The sequence below is a fragment of the Pinus tabuliformis genome, chromosome 8, assembly GCF_031772625.1.
Source record: "Pinus tabuliformis cultivar Carrire ecotype Pingquan chromosome 8, CPIR1, whole genome shotgun sequence".
NCBI lineage: Eukaryota > Viridiplantae > Streptophyta > Pinopsida > Pinales > Pinaceae > Pinus > Pinus tabuliformis.
In genome coordinates this window covers 596185470-596209850 of record NC_142294.1, presented here as the reverse complement: position 1 = coordinate 596209850, position 24381 = coordinate 596185470, and positions in this window count along the sequence as shown.

Genomic DNA, 24381 nt, shown 5'->3' with positions numbered 1-24381 from the left:
AACTGAAAGCTTTCACAAAGTGGTACATAAAGGAAAAGGAGGTAAAAGGGGGTCGAAGCAACATCAAATAGAAGGGTGACAAACTAGTCAGAACAGGGTCCAAGTACTAGAAGAGGAAGAAGAGATTACAAAAACAGATCAGGAAAAGGGAGGAAGTCCTATGGAGGATAAGAACGAATCAGATGGTGAACAAACACAAGATATTAGTAAACAGAAAGAAACTATGATGAGTGATACAAAATTGGAGATGGACAAGGAAATGACCCATAGTGAGATGGAAATGGAGGACCAGGAACTACAAGAGATTCTTGATAAAGAGAACTTAGATCTGGAAGGATTCTTGAAACAAGGAACCAGGGAGGGGGTAGACTCATTACCTCCAAAGGAGTTCAATAGAGTTCAGTAGCTGTTCATATGGAAAACTCAGACCAAAGGGCTGGAGAAGCAAGGAAGCAAGGAAAGGCAGCACAATGAAGGTGTGAAATCTTTGAAAACCACACCACGATTAGCACGCATAAACCCAGGAAAGAAAAGAGGTAGGAAAAAGCAGAACAATCTATTTATGGAATGTGGAAAGCTAATGATAGATTCAGGTAAGATGAAAGACTTAACCAGTTACTCCTTTACAAATCTTTAATAATGAAGTTCACTTCTTGGATATTAGGGGCTTAGGCAGTAAAAGAAAACAAAGACTAATTAGTAATAGAATGAAACAAGCAGCACCGTATGTGATCTTCATCCAGGAAACTAAATGTTCCATTCAAAAAATAAAAGAGATTCATAGCAAATGGCTCAATCAATTTGAGTTTCTGGAAGTCAAAGTAGAGAATACAGCAGGAGGCATACTCAATCTTTGGAACCCCCAAAAAATTGGCATTATAGATGCTGAGGCATCTAGGGATTATTTATCAGTGGTCATGCAGCCTGTGGGAGATAAGGAAACCTATTTGGTCATGAATGTGTATGGCCCCCAAAGATTTGATTGTAAACTCAAGTTTCTAGATTCTTTGGAGGATCTCAGAGACATACATACAGGCATACCATGGATCTTGGGGGGTGATTTCAACATGATCAAATCACTTTTAGAGAAAAAAAGGGGGAACCAGAGTTCTAAGTAAAGAATCTTTGGCATTTCAAACTTTTATAGATAATATGAAGCTAGTGGACATTGTAACGAGTAATGGTATCTTTACTTGGAACAATAAAATAGGAGGAGAGTCTCAAGTGGCCTCAAAATTAGATAGATTCATAATCTCAAAGGACCTTATGCTCAATGACAAGGAAATGGTAGCAAGAGTTCTCCCCTTTAGAGGCTCAGATCACTGGCTGGTTCAACTGGAGGTTCAGGGCATTGGTACCCCCAGGAACAAACCTTTTTGATTTGAGAATATCTAGCTTTCCCACCCAGATTTCATCAACAACATTGCCAAATGGTGGTCAAAAATATTTGAATATTCAGGGCACAAGAATGTTCCTTCTTTAGAAAAGACTAAAACACATCAAGCTTAGTCTCAATGATTGGAACAAGAATGAATATGGCAATATTTTTGAGGGAAAAAAAATCTGTTGAAGGTAAAATGCGGGAACTCAACCAAGCCCTTATCACAGATGGTTTTGATAAAGTCAGAAGTGATCAAGTCACCAAATATCATCAAGACTGGGAGAACTTATGTAAACAAGAGGAAATATTTTGGAGACAAAAATATAGAGTTCAATGGCTAAAAGAAGGAGAACGTAATACTAGATTTTTCCACAGATCCACTCTAACGAATAGAGCTTATAACAGTGTTTCTTCGATCAAGGATGAGGGAGGTAATCTTCTCAATTCTCATGAAGAAATAGAATTTGTACTACTTCAACACTTTTGAGGCATAGCAAAGGAAACCTATTATGATAGAGAACACTCCATCAGGGACTTTACTAGACATATACCTAGGCTGGTGTCTAGAGAGGACAATTTCAACCTGAACAGGCTAGTGACTGAAGAGGAGGTTAGTGAGGTCCTCAAAGAGATGCAGAATGGTAAGGCGCCAGGCCCAGATGGTTTCAATGTAGATTTATTTAAAGCTTACTCGAATATTGTCAAACAGGATATTCTGAATGTAGTAGAAGATTCCAGGATGAATAGAACTATTTTGAAGGTGTTGAATACCTCCTTCATCTCCCTGATCCCTAAACAGGAGTTGGCTCAAACTCCTGACAGGTTTAGACCAATAGCTTTGTGCAATGTGGTTTACAAGATAATATCAAAAGTTGTGGCCAACAGACTCAAACCTCTTCTTCCTATGCTAGTTTCTATGGAACAATCTGGATATGTGGAAGGAAGACAAATTCTCAATAACATCATTCAAGCACATGAGGTGGTGCACTCTCTGACTAGTAATAGGAAGGCTAGAATGATCATGCAATTGGACATACCCAAAGCTTATGATAAGCTAAATTGGACCTATATCAGGAAAGTTCTTATTTCTATTGGGTTTGATCACAACTCGGTGAGATGGGTCATGGCCCTGGTTAATTCTTCCAACTTTTCAATTCTGGTTAATTGTTCTCCCTCAGAGACTTTTATTCCTTTTAGAGGCCTCAGGGAAGGTGACCCACTATCTCGCTTTCTCTTCATACTCATGATGGAAGGACTGGGTTGGTCTATCAAGCATGCAAAAGAAGTTGGTAAGATCAAAGGCCTCCAACTTTCTGATAATGGACAGGCCTTGACTCATCAACAATTTGTTGATGATACAATGCTGCAGAGAATCCCCACAGTAAAAGAAGGTCTTGTGTATAAGAAAATCCTGAATGACTTTGCCATGGCTTCAAGTATGGAATTTAATCTCTCCAAATCTAATATTTTTTTCTTTAATACTAATATTGCTATTTAGAGGAGCATCTCTAGAATTCCGGGCTTTCAAAGGGAGACTTTCCCCTCAAAATATTTGGGAGCTCATCTAACTACTAAACCATTACACAAGAGCATCTGGGAGCCAGTGATTAATAAATTTCAAGATAAAATTAGGAAATGGACTATAAGATCCTTAAACTTGGCTGGTAGGTTGGTGCTTACACAAGCTATCCTTCAATCAATCCCAATCTTCATGCTATTAACTCTTCCAACACCTAAGGGAGTCCTGCATCAGTTTAGAACCATACAAAGAGACTTTCTTTGGGGCAAGGCAGAAGAAAGGAAGAAATGGGCATTGGTAGCCTAGGAAAAAATCTGCAAACGTAAAAACCATGGGGGTCTTGGATTGGATGATCCTGAGATTCTCAGCAAGGTTTTAGGGTCAAAACTATGGTGCCACTGGGTAAAAGAACTAGAGGCTTAGTGGGATATTATTTGGAAAGAAAAATATGCTAGCTCATGGCAAAATAATGATCACATAAGGATGGATGGAAATATAAAGGGATCACACATTTGGAATAAGGCCTGGGAAAATAGGGGCTTAGTTCAAGAAAAAATCTTCTGGGAAATTAGAGAGACAGACATAGCTTTATTCTGGGAGGATAGATGGCAACAAGAACCTATTCTGTTAAAAGAGGACTTGGGGGACCTCAAGGAAGAGACAGATACTAAAGGGCTATCTAAGGTAAAAGATTTTTGGGACCAAACGAACATAATAGGAAAATGGAGAACCTGGAGGAACTTTGATTTCAGGGATGACAACCCCCTGAAAGCTAAAGCTGAGACACTAATGAAAGTGTTAGATAAAAGGAAGATTTTAGTGTCACGGGGGCATGACTAGTGGAGATGGGGCAACAAAAATGAGGGTACCTTCAACCTTAAGGAAGCAAAAATCAAACTCCTTGAATTGGATTCCCATGCTTCAGATAGGATTTGGTAAAACCTATGGAGGCATCAAGGTTAGATGAAAATTAAACTCTTCATGTGGCTGGTTCAGCATAGGAAAATTTTTACCTAGGATATCATTCGGAAGAGGGGTGTCCTGGGGCCTTCCAGATACCAGCTCTGTGAAGCCCAAGAGGAAACAATGGAGCACCTTCTCAACAATTGCATTGTTACCTCTAGGTTGTGGGATTCTTTTGCCACCATTTTCCAAGAGACTGATAGGGATAAAGGGAGTATTATAAACATCCTAAACAACTGGAGAAGAAACTTTTCAGATTATGAAGTTCTTGGTACAACTTGGGCTCTCACACCAAGCTTCATTATTTGGAATGTCTGGAAAGAAAGGAACAATAGAATCTTCAAGAATGAAAAGAAGCCAACCCAGTGCCTGTATGATTAGATATTAAAACAGCTTAAGGAGACGATTGGCACTATAGTTCAAAATCTCCCTAAGAACCCTCCTTCTGCAACAGAATTGAGGATTCTCAGTCAGATGGGGTTCTAGGGACTTATTCCTCAGAGCCTGGATAGGAAGGTATTAATATTGGATTCTGAGCTAGATTCCTGGCATCCTCCCCCTAAGGGTTTTTTGAAATACAACATTGATGATGCTTCAAAAGGCAACCCGGGCACGACTGACTATGGTGGGGTGTTAAGGGATGAAAACAGAAGTATTCTTTTCATCTTCTATTTCCATTTATGAAGTCCACCAACAATATGGCGGAATTAATGGCTATGGAGCAATGTTTAGATTTCCTAGTTCAGGATAATCATCAAAATGTGATTGTTGAAGTTGATTCTGAGTTAATTATTAACTCGGTCAAGAGAATCAGCTAGGGTAAGAAGCTGAAAAAGCCTCAAGAAACTGGAGGCTGATCCAGGTCTTTCAACAGATTCAGAGTCACCTCCAGTGTATTAAAACAGTCAGTTTTAAACATGTACCAATAACGGCCAATAAATTGGTGGATCTTCTGGCCAATCAAGGAGTGATCTGCATAGAAAATAGGGTTGCGAAGAATTGGAAAGAGCTACCTCAGAACAGATTAAAGGCGAATTGTTACGACCAAGTAGATGAATATAGGATGGTGTTTCAGAACAGAGCCATGGAAGCAGGGTCCAAATGGTTCAGTAGCTTTATTATTAGCAGTCTGTTCACAGTCAGGTCTTTGGTAGGTTCCAAGCCATGGTTAGCCTTCGCAACCCGGGTTAGTACTTTCACAATGGCTCCTAGAGGTAGCAGCCCGGGCGATTGCATTTTTTGGATGATAGGCAGGATGGTGGGAGCTTCATCTCACATTGGTTCAGGTAGAGTAGATGCAGCGAGAGGTCGGAAACTAAGAACTTTCAACGGCTTCACCATGGGTTTTCCTTCTTTGTTCACAATACTGAGTCCAGGGCAGTTTTTTGGTGATCGCGGGACTTGCAAGCGGGAAGTGGTTTTTCCAATTTGGGAGTGATTCCATTCAACAAGCTCCACATGGCAATGGGGTCGGATGGAATACCGCCTTCATCGCATGCTATTTTTCAGTGAAGTAGATCGTTGCGATATGATCCTCAACTATCAGATCAAGCAAGGCGAATCTACGGTTGGGATTGATCGTGCATGTTGGTGGGTCCATATGGGTAAATGTCGTGCTTCTAAGCACTACGATACTAACCATAGCTATTGGATCAGGAGAGGAGGTTCGACGATTGAGATTAAAGATGCAAGTTAGGAAAATGGTGGGAGGCGTTATTGCTTTGTATTCTTAGCGGGATGCAAAATGTTCTTGGCGGGAAGTGTCTTTTTTATACGTTCTACAGAAACACAGGTTTATGAGTTATGCGGACATGAAATCTTTATAGATTGGCATATTTGTTCCTCTTCGGGTCCGACTCTAGATTCTTGGTAGCCTGCAGTGTAGAGTTTTGAGGTTTGGTTGTAGGGGTCGGGGCTTTTTCCTTTGACCTGGTAACAGATAGAGTTGGGTGTTTTCCTTGGTCCACAACTTCTCGTGGATTGTTGTATTTTATTTACTGATTAATGAAATAGAAGGTCCGACTCTTGCTTCAGTAAAAAAAAAAAAAATTACTCAATCGAACAAGAAGAAATCTTATGAAATTATATATAAATTATATCTATTGAAAACAAAAAATAACCCTTACTACTTAAGAGGGTCGTCCATGAGAAGCATGTAATCATGCTATTCATCAAGCAATCAACCACGCATGGAAATGAAAAGGTTCTTTCATAAATTGGATATTCAAAACAGAGTTTAAATCTTCATTGTCGCGTACTCCTTAACAACATTTCCTTCTTTCCCAGAGGTTTATTTATAAATCTCATAGAATTAACTGTTTAAAGCTCTATGCCTAATCCTTGTTAATGAAATACTAATTTTAACTTGAAAAGATAATGTAGCATAATTCACTCATGATTTTCTATTATCAAAGAAAATCATGAGGCGTATATCTCATTCTCGCTCACCTATTACCGATTATAGGGGTTGAATTCATCTTTGGCTACATCACCAGGACCTACTTCCATCGATCTAGTTCATGAGAGTAGGAGGAAATTGTTGATTCCATCAATTGCCATCTACCCATATATTTCACTTTCCAACTGGCACCTTGGAACTTGTCAATCCATGGACTTGGCTATGGTAACTGAAGCAAACATTAGACTAAATAATAAATAACATTATCAATTTATGAAATACAATACAATTATATACATGCCATGTCATAAATCCTTCAATTTGATGCCCATTGTTTGATTATGAAGGTCAAAAAGAAATAAAGAGAGTGAAAAAGGGTGCCTAAAAGAAGAAATTATGAGGCTCAACACTACCGATGCAACAACACCATTGTCCTAAGAAAACTAGAAGAATAGAATTATAGTAGATTATAACTTTAATTAATATCCCATTCCTTGAAATTGTATAACTCAACAAATTTAAAAAAAAGATGAGTTTGTCTATAATAAAAGATGGAGGTCGCTAAGTAAAAACAAAAGCCCTATGTGTAGGGTTAGTATGAGAATTCAAACATAAATATATAGACATACATAATACTTTAGGTCATTAGAGAAATACTGAAATTTACAACTACTAATAGTTGCACTTAATGTTTATGCTAGAAATAGGCCATAACCGGGATTGAGGAATTATGATCAATACCATGCGAGGAACCCTCATGTGGAATAATAAATATTGTATTCTATAAAAATATCTTCTTAAATTTCAATAAAAGTCTTAAAACAAAAAACAACATACCTCTCATGCCAAAAATTCTCCATCTCCAGATAAATCCAAATCAAGATTCTGGACAAATTTTAATAGTGGTATGGTCCCACTAGGGAACAAAATAGCTACAGTTGTTCATAATTTTAACAACCATTGGGCATGGAAGTAAAAACCCTAGCTAGGTCGCAATGGAACTAAAAATTCACAAGGGTGGCTAAAACCCTTAGAGGGTGTAGCCAATCAATAGTAACCTACTGTTATAGATCTGACCTGAAAATATATGAAATGATATCAATATACCCAATAACTGTAAATAATCACCAAAAATAACGAGATATGAATATAGATAGAAATGCTTCTTTATTGATCAAACTCTTAAGGTAGGCAAACACCATACATTCACTCCTTAAGGAAGGAGAACACTCCACAAGACATATGTTTGTCAATACAATATTCCTTGACATCTCTCAATGGGGAGTCTCTAGCCTCTATATAGGTCTCATACATACAATACCATGGGTCACTACCATGGCTCCCTCAATACCATCTATCTAATACACTGGGCTTATTACATTATTGCTAACTACTTGCAGTCCCTTACATGATACAAGTTAACCACTTTATTTATTATTGAGGCTCATCCCATTATGACATTATTCCCTTGGGTACCTCCCTCTGTACCCTATACTATCCACCCTAGGTATACTACATTCCACCACCCTTAAACATGTTTCGTCCCTAGAACATAAGAAGAACACAAATAATAAGCTTTACTCAAAAGAGTAGTCCATTGGTACCATGCACGTGCATCTAAGCATCCATGAGAAAGGTGAACCCTCGATCTAGCTGGTGCCAAGCTCCCTTGAGCTGGATGTTGATCCTGGTAGCTCCTCTATGTTGATGTGTAGTAGGTGGATCATCACCCCTCTCTATTTTTCATGTGGGGGTTGTTTTCCTTGTGGCTAATTTGTTGCCATCGTGTTGGTTGTTTTCTTGCGAGGCGATGTGGGTGGTGATATGTTGAAGTTTTAACCAACAATGTATCTTTCTTTAATTCATCACCTAATGGAGCCTGATTTGTATCTGGTACATGTTGTGGGGTCTACTTTTGTTGCTTATCTTCCAATATTACTTCAACCACAGATTCCTCATCTGATGTATCTGTACCTGTAACATTTTTTGCTTTAGCCTCCTTGGACTCTACCTATTTTTCTGGTACTTAGTTTGATGTTTGTGTTTGGTTTTCAACCATCATGGGCTCATCATCTGATGTGTCAGTCCCTGGAACATCTTCTACTTCAGTCTCCTTGGACTCTACCTATTTATTGATGGAAATATCCTGTAATGTAATTTTCTTCTTTTCATACTAGAGCTTCAGGAATTTCTTCTACACATTAATATCGATAGTACCAAAAGATTATATCCAAGGGTATCCCAAAACAACATCCACATTAGCCAAATCTGAAGCATAAAAATCAAAATGCAATACATACTTGTCCATAGAAATCTTCAAATCTTTATACACTTGCACCTGCTCATTATTAAACTGTGTGTGCTCTAGTTGTTTAGCTTTGCAATCATTTTACCAAATTAACATTCATAAAATTGTTCTTGCAACTAGGATTTATATACATAATGATCTTCTCCTTCTAAATATATCCATGAACCTATAATAAGGAGATACTAGTAGAAAATAACCCCTTACATATCTCATTCCCCTGTTTTCTAGCATGAGACCATTTATCCACAAGGAGTTTTTCAAATTCTTCATCTGAAAATTTGAACTGCTGGGTGCCAAGTGAGTTCCACCATATGGTAGCCTCTTCTTTCAAATTAAGCCATAGGAAACTTGTCCAATTTTTCGGATGGTTTTTCTTAAGATCTTTTATGATTTCATCAATAGTAGAACCATTATCTTTTCCTGTAAAAATAAAATCTTTGCTAGGTTTTTTGGTTTTCTTCTTTCGAGTATGAGACCATTTGTCCAACAATAGTTTTTCAATGATTTCCACCATATAGCTGCCTCATCTTCCAAATAATACCCTATTTTGTCCTTCCAATACCTTGGAAAGTCAACCTTCTTCTCTCGGATAAATTTTTCAATAGTTGTCCCATCATTTTTTCCTGAAAACATATTGCTAGAAGCTAAGAAGAGGGTTTTGAAAAAAAAAATCACTTACTTGGCGAAAAATTAAAATGGCCACAGTTCAGTCAATATTGTTCAAAATCCCTAGTCTGACCTGTTTTTGGAAATGGAATGACCATTCTGCATCTACCCATGTAATAGAAATCTTGATCAAGGCACTAGAATTTCTGATTTGCGCTGCAACTATCCCACCGTCATAAAAATTTCTGAAAAAGGAGCTGATTTTAAATCAGCGATATCTCCCTCATTCGGACTCCGATTCAACCGATTGTTTTTTTGAAATTGGGTATTTTTTCACAAAGAACCCAGGTCTGCAATTAGATTCTACAAATGTTTCCCCAGAATGCACAAATGTGATCTGCAAACTCGCCGCCCGGAAAAATGTCTACAACACAACTGATTTTTAAATCAGTGATATCTTCCTCATCCAGACTCCGATTTGACCAGATTTTTTTCAAATTGGATATTTTTTCGAAACAAACCCAATTATGCAATTCAATTCTATAAATTTTGCACCAAAATGTATAGATATGATCTACAAACTCGCCACCCCAAAAAGTTCTTGCAAAAATAAAAAAAATATAAATTCCGCTTTGCCTAAGAAAGTGCTCTGATACCACCTGTTATAGATCTGAACCAAAAATAACATGTGAATATATATAGAAATGTTTTGTTATTGATCAAACCCTTAAGGTTGGGCAACACCATGCATTCACTCCTTAGGGAAGGAGAACACTCCACAAGCCATATGCTTGTCAATACAATATTCCTTGACATCTCTCAATGGGGAGTCTCTAGCCTCTACATAGGCCTCATACATACAATACCATGGATCATTACCATGATTCCCTCAATACGATCTATCTAATACAATGGGCTTATTACATTATTGTTAACTACTTGTGGTCCCTTACATGATATGGGTTAACCACTTTATTTATTACTATGGCCCATCTCATTATTACATTATTCCCTTGGGTACCTCCCTCTGTAACCCATACTACACCTACAACATACATTCAAACGTTGTGTTAGAACCTGGGTATGTATGAGAACACAAAACCATTTCCCTAGATAGTTTTCTACTGATAGAGCATACCTACAAAATAAGAAGTGACTGAGTTGAAAGCCAAGCTTTGAAAATGCATAACATAATACATTAAGTAATGAAGCAAACATTACATGTTGAACCGAAAGAGAGGGTCATCGTGGCCGATTATGTAGCTACAAATATAATATTTGAGAAAATAAAATTGGGGTCCCTTGTTGAAATAAGTATTTCAAGTGAAAATTGATTGATAACCTGAACCCACCTTTTGAGGAGACATGTCTTTGTTCCCTCCTTACTCTGGAAACTATCTTTGTTCCCTTCTTACTTTGGAAACTATCTCTAACAGATGCATCCCTAGTTATTTTTACAACTCTACAACCATAAAATTTTGTAAGAGTCAATTCAATGGAAAATTCACATACCAAAGGGACAAACATAAGGTGTTCAAATTAGGAAGAAAATAACTACACCTGAGATCCAGCAAAGGTATGATTGTAGAGCCCATTCCCAACTAGTGATTGTGCAAATGAGCAAAAGGATTGGGAGAGAAGTGAGGTTAGTTACCATCGTAACTTCCCTGAAATAGATCGACAGACCAAAATGAAAACCTAATATATGATACCATAGATGAATGACACACCAAATTGCAATACTTTATAATTTTATTACAAGTCCACAAATTCTAGAGAATTCCATCAGTTAACCTAAGATGGATCTTGACCATAAGGTACGGTTCATTTAATTCTAATTGTTAATCAAACATTTGTTTAGAATAATAATAAGGCATATCCAGTGATGGGTGATTTATATAATTATAAATTCAAAACCTTAATTTAACCATAAAGATATCCTCAATGAACATGACTGTGGAAATCTTCATTTATGATAAAATAAGAGGTATTTGTGCGTTTAATTGTAGATTGGGGAAAGAAACATGTTGATCCTCATCAAATCAATCTGTAAATGAAATCTGTTAGAATTGAGTACTCTTCAAAAGAAAAACGAGTTCTTATAAACATTTTGGAATTCGAAAGATTTACATTAAGCATAGTTAACTTAATGTATTGGTTTTGTTAGAGATATTCAATATAACAAATCATTAATGAAACCAAAACATAAATTCATTCAAAGGAAGAGAAATAAGACCGAAGCAACTCCATGTTGGATGATAATGTTGAAGTGAAATTCAATGAAGAGTATTTGAGACAATTAGATAATGGACCAATGAGACAATTCTACAATAATATAAAGAAAATAGTGGAGTTTATATGTGTGTGTGTGTGTGTGATATTCATATTATTATTCATTTCTAGTGTTTTTGCAACGCTGCAATGTTTTGATGATTGGTCATTCCTAAGCCTGCTTAAAGAAATTATTGTAGCTGGAAGAGAGTGATAGTTATGTGGTCTGATTCATGAACTATTTTCAAAGTGGTGCACTTTATATCCTGATTGGCGTGTGCATTAAAAAGAAATGTAATACTAAGATGGACACATCTCATATCCACACTACTTACCTAGATAAGTAATGAATATAATGAAGGGAACCCATGAATATTAGTAGAGGGAAGTAGATCCACAAGATGGTTAATTTATCAATCTTTATAATTAGATTCATGTTAGGTTTTGAAGTACAAGAGGTTCTCTATCAATCTAACTTGTTAGTGGTCTAAAATTAAAGGAATGGAAGCAGTTGAAAGCCTTGTACCACCTTAGCCAAATATTTGGGAATTGGTATATCCAACAAGTTCATGTCAAGATACTTAATGATAGTTGTTGTCAAAGATTGGCTAACTATATAAAACACTTACAAAATACATGTATGAATATGAATTGTAGTGATCTTGGGTGATTAGTGGCAGTAGTTGGAATACTTTTCAACAAATAGAGAAATGATATGGAAAACAATGAGAATGGTGATAGTAATAGATAAAACTTATGTGTCAATAGTGTAACATGGGTATAAATCAGTTTAATATCGTAATCACTGGTCGATACTTCGATGACTAATGAAAACAACTTGATGAGGAAATTAATGGACTTCCTTATTGGAATAGTCTCTTCATGAATATAATGGAGTCATGGAAAGATGATTTACAACAACTAAATAATTGATACAAATAATAGCATGAAAAATTGCAGAGGTTAAGTAATTGAGAATTGCAATAAAATCACCTGATAAAATACTTGTTTGAGAAATTGGTGAAATAGAAGTAAGTTGCGATACATTGTCATAATAATTTGTGATTGAAAGGAGAATAGTATTGGAAATGGTTAAGTAAATAGTATATAGGAACATCTCAAGTTAATAGTAGCACCTGGATCACTCCTTGACATCAAATAATCATAGAATCACATCAGAACAATGTTATTACTACTCGAAAGGATATCACTTTTACACAAAATTTAATAAGTATAGAGAAAGAAAGATAAGCATCAATTTAAACACATAGAATTTTTCTAAGAAGAGTATGCAAGGACTCCTAAAATATAGAAAAGGAATGATGGCATCTTTTGAATTTATTGTACCCAATGCATGAAGGGGGGCCACTCAATAAGGGTAAGTTAAAGACTTGTAATACCAAATCCTAGAATGATTCACTATTGATTTGTTTTATAACTACCTCAAAATTTGAAATGTTAAGTATGATCAAAATCAAGATAACAAAAATCGATTAATTGAAATGATTGTTGGTACAATAAGATGAACTGTAGTAGATGGAAATTATATCCCATAGGAAATCTAGCAGGACTGTAAATATACATATTAAAGTTGTGACAAAGAAAAATGTTAGTAGCATATTGGCACAAGCATTACATGTGCATGTTATCACATGATGTGTTAATATGGAAAGTGCAACATAGTACCACTCAATGGTACCCATGATGGGTACCTTAAAGAGATTTGAATGATTTTATAGATACAAAATAAGTCTCATTAAATAGTTGATTAGAATGAAGATATGCTTACATAATGATTATGTTAAGAAAGCCAAAATAGTCTATTATTTTACTTCTGAATCCATTAGCAACTACAAATTTCAATTTATTTCTAAAACTTCCACTATTCCAGAAAATTATTTTAATTTTTTTATTTCCTTCCAACCACAAGATGTCAAAATGGATCTTAGGAAAGATTAACTTTTAACCCCTGTTGCAGTTTTTCCCTTCGGAAAAAGCTTACTCCAGTTCATAGTGAGTTACAGGTACAATATTGTTTTCCAAGATCTCCAGTTTTTTAATTCAAGGACTCTTATTTTATTTTATTAATATTTTAAATTTTTTTATAATAATTTACTCCCTCATATTCTTTTATGTGCGAGAAATTCAATGAGATGTTATGGCTGCAAGCCGATTTTTTTTTTGAGATTGTACCTTTCCTTTCGAGAGAAATACTCATGTTGGAGCAAGTTTTCATCCCAATTTTTTTCCTCTAGGTTATTAATCAGCCTAGAGCCAAGGCTACCTTTCTGGTTTAATAGTTAGGATTTTATATCTATAGCGCGTATGATCACCTTTATATTCAAGGGTTATCTCATTATAGTTCCATTTGGCTTATTTGGTTATAACGATTGTTGGTTTAGTCTAGACATTTACTCTAAGAGACAAAGGTTTTTTTAAAAGACCATTTATTATGTACTTCGATAGGATTTTATTTTGTTCCTAAAACAAAGAATATCTATTTTACACTTCGTAATTTCTCTTCGCTCTAATCTTGAGTTTTATATTCCATTCTTTTCAGTACTATAGAGATTTTATATGAATTGTTCCTTTATTTCACCATAGGGGTCGATATTCCTATAAGGTTTTATTATATTAATCTCTCTTCCAGTTCCTAATTTGACAAAGAAAATTATTTCTAATACTTGGCCTTACATTCTTGCGGTTGTTACTTGCAAAAGTTATTTTAATTATATGCACAAATAGACTACGACGCTCTCACAATGTTTTTTTTGTTATTTATTTCCATATAGAGAATCAAAATAAGAATCTTGCTTCCTATTTTTCTTTAGTTCTCTTACCCGTAAGTTTTATTTTTAATATTATTATAGGGGTTAGTAATTTATTAAAACACCTAGTGCAAGTCTTCTTGTTTTTCTTTCTTCTGTATAGACAACATAGTTATGCCTAAAGGGTAGTCTCCATCATTTGCATTTCATAGTTATTTAATACATTTCGTGGTGTGAACCTTTTTCTTTTGATGCTTAATTAAGTTAATTAAGTTACAGGGTATCGTCTGAAGGGGAGCTCATTCTTGTCCCTTATAAAACTATTCTTCACATGAATGGCTGAAGGGGACCTCACTCTTGTCCATTTTATTGTAGAATTTTGAATTAAGTTCAAAGATGTTCATATTTAAAAATTCACCTCACTTTTATCTATTTTTCACTTTTATCATAGAATATCCAGTTAAGTTGGAGGGTGTGAATATATCCATTTAATGGCGGGTCTGAGTTCCGAGTATCTGGTAGAATATCTAGTTAAGTTGAAGGGTGTGAATATATCCAGTTAATGGCGGGTCTGAGTTCCGAGTATCTGGTAGAATATCCAGTTAAGTTGAAGGGTGTGAATATATCCAGTTAATGGCGGGTCTGAGTTCCGAGTATCTGGTAGAATATCCAGTTAAGTTGAAGGGTGTGAATATATCCAGTTAATGGCGGGTCTGAGTTCCGAGTATGTGGGCTTCCTAAACATTACTAGCAATGGGCGTGCGGGAGGAAGCCCGTGGACCTATCTACGGACGCTGAACGACTGCTTTTGGTGGACTGGGTGTGGCATCTATTCGCCTATGCGAGGCTGCTCGATGCAGCAGATCCGAAATGGAGAATGTTTTGAAACTGGGATTATTGTGCTCCATTATTGAGCCGAGGAGAAGGCTGGGGATATGGCAAGTGTGTCAAATACTGCAAGGCGAAGCTCCTCTCCCCTCTCAGTGACGTCCAGATGGATTCGTTCGTTTAGGGTGAATGTTATGGATCAGTAGCAACATCTTCAAGCTATTAGCAATAAGTAGCCAATGGCGTGGCGTGATGCCAAAAATATTCATTCTTGCGGTTGTTATTTGCAAGAGTTATTTTAATTATACCCACAAATAGACTATGACGCTCTCACAATGTTTTTTTTGTTATTTATTTCCATATAGAGAATCAAAATAATAATCTTGCTTCCTATTTTTCTTTAATTCTCTTACCCGTAAGTTTTATTTTTAATATTATTATATGGGTTAGTAATTTATTATAACACCCAGTGCAAGTCTTCTTGTTTTTCTTTCTTCTATATATACAACATAGTTATGCCTAAAGGGTAGTCTGCCTCATTTGTTTTTCATAGTTATTTAATACATTTTGTGGTGTGAACCTTTTTCTTTTGATGCTTAATTAAGTTACAGGGTATGAGGTAAGATTATCTTAGCTTTCACCCTCTCCTTTTCCCCTATAACTTTAATACTCATTTTTCTAATATTCCAAAACAAGTATCCTCATGGTATCACTATTTTAGCATCAACTCATCCAAAGGAAAGTGATTTGCTATTCTCTTATGCACAACATACCATTATTAGATTTTCGTTTCTTACTTGTACCGTATTTTATATGTTCATTGTATTACATTCAACTATACCTATTGTTTTCTTGCATAGAAAATAAATATAAGAATATGTATAGGTGAAAATGGAAATTCTTAAAGAAATCCAAATTTGAGATATACCAAATACAAGAAGAAGAACTCACACTTTGGCAGTGAAATACTCCAACACTACAACAAAGTTTACAGGAGCCTTAGTTCCAACCCTCTGTACATATCTTCCCTTTTTAAGGTATCTTTCCAACCTCTCCATAAGGAATTGCAAACCTACCCTTTCAGATTTGGAGACATGCTTCTTCTTGGCTGCTCTGCCATCACCAACTTGTGTTGCAGGCTCCATGGCAACCTACACAAGATCAGAGGAAGCTTCTCGCAAGATGGGTATCAAGAATTATCTTGGTATTAATATGTGTTTCAAGGAGGGAAGATTCACATTTTTCGAAAAGGTATTTATGCCAAGATCTTTTCTTATAGTTAGTTGAGGTTGTGTAAATGAAGGATTCGAGTAATAATTAAGACAAGTAGTGGATCCAACAGTGGAAAACATTTGAATCATCTAAGATTAGATTAGTTAGAGCATAGTGAAGGCAACACAGATGGGAGGGGAGTTCATCCCAAAGGAATGACTTGCAACATAAATATATCTTTAACTATATTCACATTCTATTAGATCAGACAAAGCATAGTGAAGACAACACAGGCGAGAGGGGAGTTCGTCCCAAAGGAATGACTTGCAACGTGAATATATCTTTAACTATATTCACATTCTATTGATGAACTTTTCTGAAGAAGAAGTATCATAAAGGATTCGTAATAAGAGTTTCTACAAATTCCTATTCCTACTTTGTTGGATGTCTAAATTAAGTTCTTTTTATTATTATAAGATAAAAATAACATTGGATGTAACTTCTCCCAAGAAAACAATGCTCTTTGCATCAACATTACAACCCAAGAAAATTAAAAGTATTTTCCTTCGACTAAAAGTTATCTTTATATTGTACATAGGAGCACATTATGACACCCAAAATTACTTTATCTAGCTAGTTAAAACATCTATTCAAAAACCTAAGTGACTATCAAAATTCTTCTATAGAGAATGATAGAATTATGAGATCTATAGTTGTTGCAATATTCTAGACCTCTTAAAGTCACAAACAACATATGTTTGCAATTCACAAGGTATCCAGATGTTTATAGAAAGAAAAAATGTGATAAACTATTGCTCACTATTGAAAATATCAAATGGATTACAGAACCAAAACAACTCTAAACCATATATGAAGGAATAGAAAATCTAAAATCTTGTTGTGATATAGAGATATATTAACAAATTACAACAAGACGAGAAACACATTAAAACACGATGCACATGTAATTCACAATGAAGTAAAGAACACAAGATGTTTATAAGAATTGTTTAGGAAAAACACAAAAATACATAAATGACATACTAATATCAATACCTCCTATGAATGAAGAATTTGATGTTTTGTAATGATAATGGCATCAACTCTAATTTAACACTTGGAAACACAAGAACAAACCAAAAGAAAAAATTGCATCTAAATGGATAGGGAAATCCTTTAGATTCTAAAATTGTAAGGCTAAGGTTGTTGGATGTACGTGTTGAATTTATTTATTTATACATGTTGAATTTATTTCTTTAGAGGGAAGCTTCTTTTGTTTTTCATGATTTTTTAAATATATGAACAGAATATTATAATTTTTTTAATTATTGAAAACATTATATAAAATAATCCAAATTGTCTATGTTCAAATATAAAAAGCCTTCATCCTTTAATTGCATATAAAGGATAAGGACTTGCATAAATATTTTGTGGGTACTAACCACTACTATGTTTACACATTTGCACTTTCACTCCTATTAAAGGGTTGAAGAAAGCATAAATAGTAATGATAAATCATTGCACAAATACTTAAAAATCATGGACTAAATATTGCAACTACATTCAAAAATTATGTCCAAAAAATTTGAGGCAGTTATCCACATGGCACAAACACTACAATAATACATTCAAAGTTATGGTCCAATCAAATTTTTGAAACAATTTTTTTGAATAATATTGAAAAATAAGTATCTGTTTTCCAAAGTTTAACATTATAACTTGCATAGCTCGATGTTAAATTAATAGTGGTCAACACATGATTGCTAGAGTATTTCCTTCATAGGGACTAATAATACCACATACCAAAAAAACCATAACTCAATTTATATGAGGCTTGTTCATATGACATTATTTTTTAATTAATCAATTTAATTAAAAAAGATAAACTAACATAACTACTTTGGAGATAAATATCAACCTTTAATTTGTGTATACTACTAGAAATATCCTAAAAATATTCTATGGAAGTTAAAAAGCATACCGTCCACTTTAATAATTATAGATAATTAAATTAAAATTCAAAAACTTATATTCCAAAATAAACACGTGAATCAATATAATAATATTCATTCCAAACAATATACTATCTTGAATAACAAACAATATTTATTAATCTATAAACAAAATCAAATTTAATAAATGTTTGATTCATAAAAATTATTTTAATTATTTTATTCATTTTTCCTGTATATACATACTATCTTTAAAAAAATTACTTTTAAAAATATAAAAATTAAATTGAAAATAATACACAATATTATTCATACCAATATCAATATTAAGCATTTGCAAGTTCAAAGGAATCACCAGGGGAACAAAGAAATTTAGAACAAACAAAATGAGAATATATATATATATATATATATATATATATATATATATCGAATGTGATTTACACTCAAAATTCTTCCAAAAAAACTGGATATGGATCACGGAAGCTTAAATTCAACAATATATGTAATGTATATATATTTTTCTTGTGTCTACAATACTATTATAATAATAATTTTTATTATCATATAACTGGTAAAAAGTTGAATATAAGAATTAATTTTAATGACCATTTTACATATAAATTCACCTTTATAAAAAAAAAAATATTATATTATTTATATTTTTGAATTAAATCATATTTTTATATTATCAAAATTATAATTTTAAACATATAAATAAATTTTATATTATTCACAAATTTGACATTTGAATTATTTAAATTTACAATTTTATTATATATTATCTATTTTTTTAATTTAATTTCTTCAATAATAATAATAATAAAAATCCAAATCATAATATATTTGCACTACATATAATTATATTATTTTATACAAATTATATATATATATATATATATATATATATATATATATATTTTTTAAACAAAGTTAAAATAAAAAAATAACTTTAAAAAAAATATTTTACCCAATTATCTAAAACCAAAAAAATCTCTTCCTTAAACCTTGACACCTTCATCAACCATGAAGATACTTATTATGCTTCCATAGCCCCAACGCACACATATGAGGCTGAGTGTACAGTGAGGCCAACTCATATATATATATATATATAATTTCAATTGGCATATGAAATACTATGTAATCAATGAAATTGAATATTTATTATTACTTAATATATTATTAATACATTATAAAATAATATAGTAGATATTTGAGAGAGTAAATTTTAATCATTAAATTAAAAAATTTAAAGAATTATTTGATTTATTTTAAAATTTGATTTCAAACCGTTGATTTAAATCACCATCTTAAATATCTAAAAGGTTAGCAACATAGATATTGTAAAATATATTTTGTAATTGTGATTTAATGCAAGTTTATGTAAGATGTTTTATCAAAAACTATTTCTAGTTTTCACTCTTTTTAATGTGACAAATATGAAAAAATATTTTAACACATGATGCTTAATAATGGTTTTATATCTAGTTTGTTGATTTTATTTTTTATATATGTTTTTTTGTTTGTTTGTCAAGTTATATGTGATCCTCTACGCATGATTTGTGGTTTGAGTCACGACCCAGGGGTATCTGAGTCGTCAAAGTCACACAGCGATCAAACCCGCCCTCGATCGCACCATCACTTAGTTGACTGGATTTTTTAACATGTCTCATCCCCTTAGCACAGGGCATAACCAACCCTCATAAAGTTTGATCATAGGTCACCTTGCTGACAAGGACCATCCTCGACGAGTTGTGCTAGTGAGACTTCACTATTCTTTATGCAAATTAGAACAAAGAAATCATTTTTATTTTCTAAATTATGGTTGACCATCACCTTGAAATGTGTTAATTTTCTTTTATCCTTCAATCTTTTATCACACCACAATTGTCCTTAAATTTAAATGTAATACCATTATTTTGTAGAGACTTGGCATCTTCCTTTATTCTTAAATGGTTTGGCCAAGACTTATGATCTTTATGCCATAATGGTTTGGCCAAGGGTGAGCATATTTATGCTACCTTTCTCAAGTCATAAGTGGTTTTAGTTGGAGTTTGAAGCGATCATAGGAAGCATCATGTCTTCCATGTTATTTATCTTTTTTTTTACATTGAGTGCCTAGTCATAACTATGTTTTTAATAGCTATGTTCTTAACAGGGGTAATTGTTTCTCTTATAAGAAGGATAGAATATGTAGTTCTTATAATGTTGAAATTACAAGTTATAAGACACCTTTGTATTTTCTTTATTTTTCTCCATGCTTTTGTAGAAATATTGCAACCTCAAACTTCACAACCATACAAGGTACAAAAGTGATGAAAGTCTTAGACGAATTTATGTTTATCTCATAGTTAAATGTTTGTTGATTTAAAAATGGTTTTTAGTCCATAAAAAGATTTCCACCTTTGATTTATCCCTTTTTCAACTTTGCAATTCAAGTTATTATTGTTAAGAAAATCAATTATGTGATATTTATATGAAATCACCTCCTCTATGTTATTGTTGTCACACATGAAAGCAATGTAAATGATCTTTTCGAATTTAATTATCCTAATCTTCCTTTTAATATTAATTTTTCCTATATTAACCGTCATATTAATACAAGAGTAAAAGTCCTCAAGGATTTTTAGTTTATAATATTATTGATGTTAAGAGAAATTATTATAAATATACTAATGAGAGTTAGATTAATACAACTTTCTTTTTTCAAAAGACCCTATAACTTATCATTGTATATGTCAAAAATGGTTGGAGATAAAGGAAAATTATAGTGATATCCTATATTATAACTAATTTCTTTTAACTAATACTTAATATACTTAACAATAATATTCTTATATAACTTTATTGAAATGACTTTTAAAGCTTAAAAAAAAAAAGTTTTACATTCTTTTAACCTATTCTAAAATTATTTGTATGTTAATTTTTTATTATCAAATAAGTAGGCGAATCCTATAAATTAAATTGATGGTAAATTCTTTAGGCATCAATCCATAATAAACATCAAAACACTTACACCACCATATATCTTATGTTGCTAAAATTAAAATAAATTAAAACATCATAAAAGTTGACTAAATTATAAATTTAAAATCATATTTATTATTATTTGATGCTAAATTCTTACAGGCTTCAATACATAATAAAAATCAAAACACTCATCGTCATATGTTGCTAAAATTTAAAAAAAAAAAAATCATAAAAATTAACTAAATTATAAATTTAAAATCATATTTATTATTATTATTATTATTATTATTATTATTATTGATGATAAAACTAATTGATATATAAGTTGAACAGATATACATTTTTCAAAAATATGTAATAAGATATTTAATTATGGAGATTTACTATCAATTTATCATCGAGATTCTTAATGTGTAAATAGGCTTTGTTACAATAGTATGGATCAATATCATGGTTTATCAATGCCACATGCCTAAAAAACCATAACTCATTTCATATGAGAGTTGTTTATATGGCTTTTTTTAATTAATGCATTAAATTAAAAAGACCAAAAATACACAAATGCTTTGAAAATAAATCTTATTTTTTACTTTGTGTATATTATTAAAAATATCATAAAATATTTTATTGAGTTTAAATTTCTATCTTCCACTTAAATTAAATTAAAATTTTAAAAACCATATTCCAAAATAGACATGTTTATCTACCTAATTAATTCTATAAATTCAATTGAATATGATTATTCCATTGACATTTTGATAAATCAAATTTCATAAAAGAATAAAATCCTTGGAAAAAAAGGTTAAGATTATGAATTATAAAATCATTGAAAGCTAAAACGATGAGAAGTCAAGAATTTACAAAATTTGTAAAAGAAAGTTGTCTTCGGGTAATAATTATGTGGGAAGAAAATTTGCGATTTTTACCAGTAAAATCATCGCGCGAATTTGGCCTTTGGTGTGATAATTTAAAATCGTACAATTGGTATCAATAATCATTAAAATAATTGGGTGATTTGTACGATAATTCGGGACCGTATTGTATTGGAGAACATAGATTTATTTTAAATAAAATATCCGAAACAATTCTCAACATTGTATTATTGCGTTCTCAAACAAAACTAGACATGTACTGTTATCAAGATTCAAGAAAATATTTAGATGAATTCATTATAATTAAAGTAACAATGGTCAAGGTTCCAATTATGTGAGTGAAGAAATGTGAGCATTATATACTTATATAATTAAATTGATAAATATATAATTTATTATTTATAAATATGATGAAAAATATTTTTTTACAATAATAGATATGTAAATAATATAATTTTTTTATTATTTTATAATAGTAAAATATCAAAATACATTAGTTAGGTAACCATAGTTTAAATTTCAGGTGATTTTAACATGCCATAAGGAAACCAAATAATAAGTAGATTATTTAAAATACAACCATTTTCAAGAAAAGCAGCTTATTTATTACAATGTTGGAATATAAAAAGTTGTTATGAAGCATTACAAGTTAGGGAATTGAGGAAGTAACTCGCGCACCATCTTTCATGTTGGATCATGGAGGAGTTGGAGTATCAACCTCACACTAAAGGTGGCTTTCTGAGTGTGCTATTATGGCATCCAGTCTTTTCAAGAGAATAGGTTTATATCACTAGGCACGTTTTCTATCATTCAAAGAATAAAAGTTGGCGAACCTTTCCTCATGTTTATCTTTTAAGACCCTTCCAAAAAGGATCTTCATCTTCCATTGTAAAGAAATGGAGTTATGATATTGTTTCCTTCTTCCGTGGGTGCGACCAGGGTTAGAAACCTAGTGAGAAACCTTCTCTAGTATCCCTGAATATGAAAAAACTTGGTGCTTCATAGAAGTAAGGGATTGAAGGTGACAAATTCCATTACAAATTTTAGGAGGGATGGTTGAGGGGAATACATCTGTAGCTTACTGCATATATTGTTGGGTGTGATTCCGACCTTGTGGGCTACGACACCTACCTCTCGGTAATTGCACATACATCGTCATGCCATGTTGCACAAAGGAAGAGAACACCAAGGATTTGAATGAACTTTAACTAGAATAGGGGAATGGAAACTAGGAATGATTGAATAAAATATTGACTGGAAATCCAATGGAACAGACCCAACATATCAATAGAAGACGAGTTAATTTAAAAGGAAAGAGGTAAGAGAATTTTCATGCACATGGGAGATCATCAAATTGTTCACACTAATCCACCATCCATGCAACCGGAACCTAATAAATACAATAATTCCAACTGAACATATACCAATCTGCTCACTAAAGCAGGAAATTAGGTTACATGCAAGAGACTCAAGAAATACCCTTGATGAGACACCTCTGTGCAACCTAAAATTTAATTGTTGTGAGAGTGGAGGAAGCTCAAACAATTGAAATATTGGATGAACACACCCCAAACAATGAAGTTCCCCTTCAAAGAACAAACAATATCCTTTAATCCACCTCCCCATTTATGTTGCAAGTAACCTATCTTCCATCACATTGAAACTCAAAATTTTCTTGGACAGAAAGAAATCACCACAAAGCCAGACTCACTCTAGAAGGAAGAAAAACAAATTTCCCCAAGAATATTGTGAATATGTCATGGATTCGCTTCTCATCACTAGTGGCACCCATGAAATATCCCACATGTAGTGGGAGTGTGAGCGTTTCCACCTTATTTGACATGGACGACAAGTATGTAATTCAAAGTGAAGGACTGGGATGTCGCTTTCCATTTAACTAAATCATGAATCTTGCCCTGCTTATGCATGCAAGGGTTTGGCCATGCCACCCTTGTCATTAATTGATATGTTAAATTAAATTTTATTTGAATAGAAATCACATATATTCCAACTGTTTTTTTAAATGAAAAAGTATTTTAATGATTAATAATATAGCATTTTTACTAATTTCTTTATTGCATCAAGAGGTGCATTCTATAGCCTAGTATGAGGGCGATGTGTAATTATGTCCATGCTCAATGTCGATTTGACACATGTCCTTTTAAAATTAAAAAATAAAATAAAATAAAAAATAGTTACTAAGAAAAGAAGGGTGGTTGGAACAAAATAAATTATTTACCATTTGAAATAAAAATTTAGTGATTTTCAATTATGAAAATAAATTTTAAAATGATTATTTAAATTTTAATAGTTTATTTTCCATAATTAAC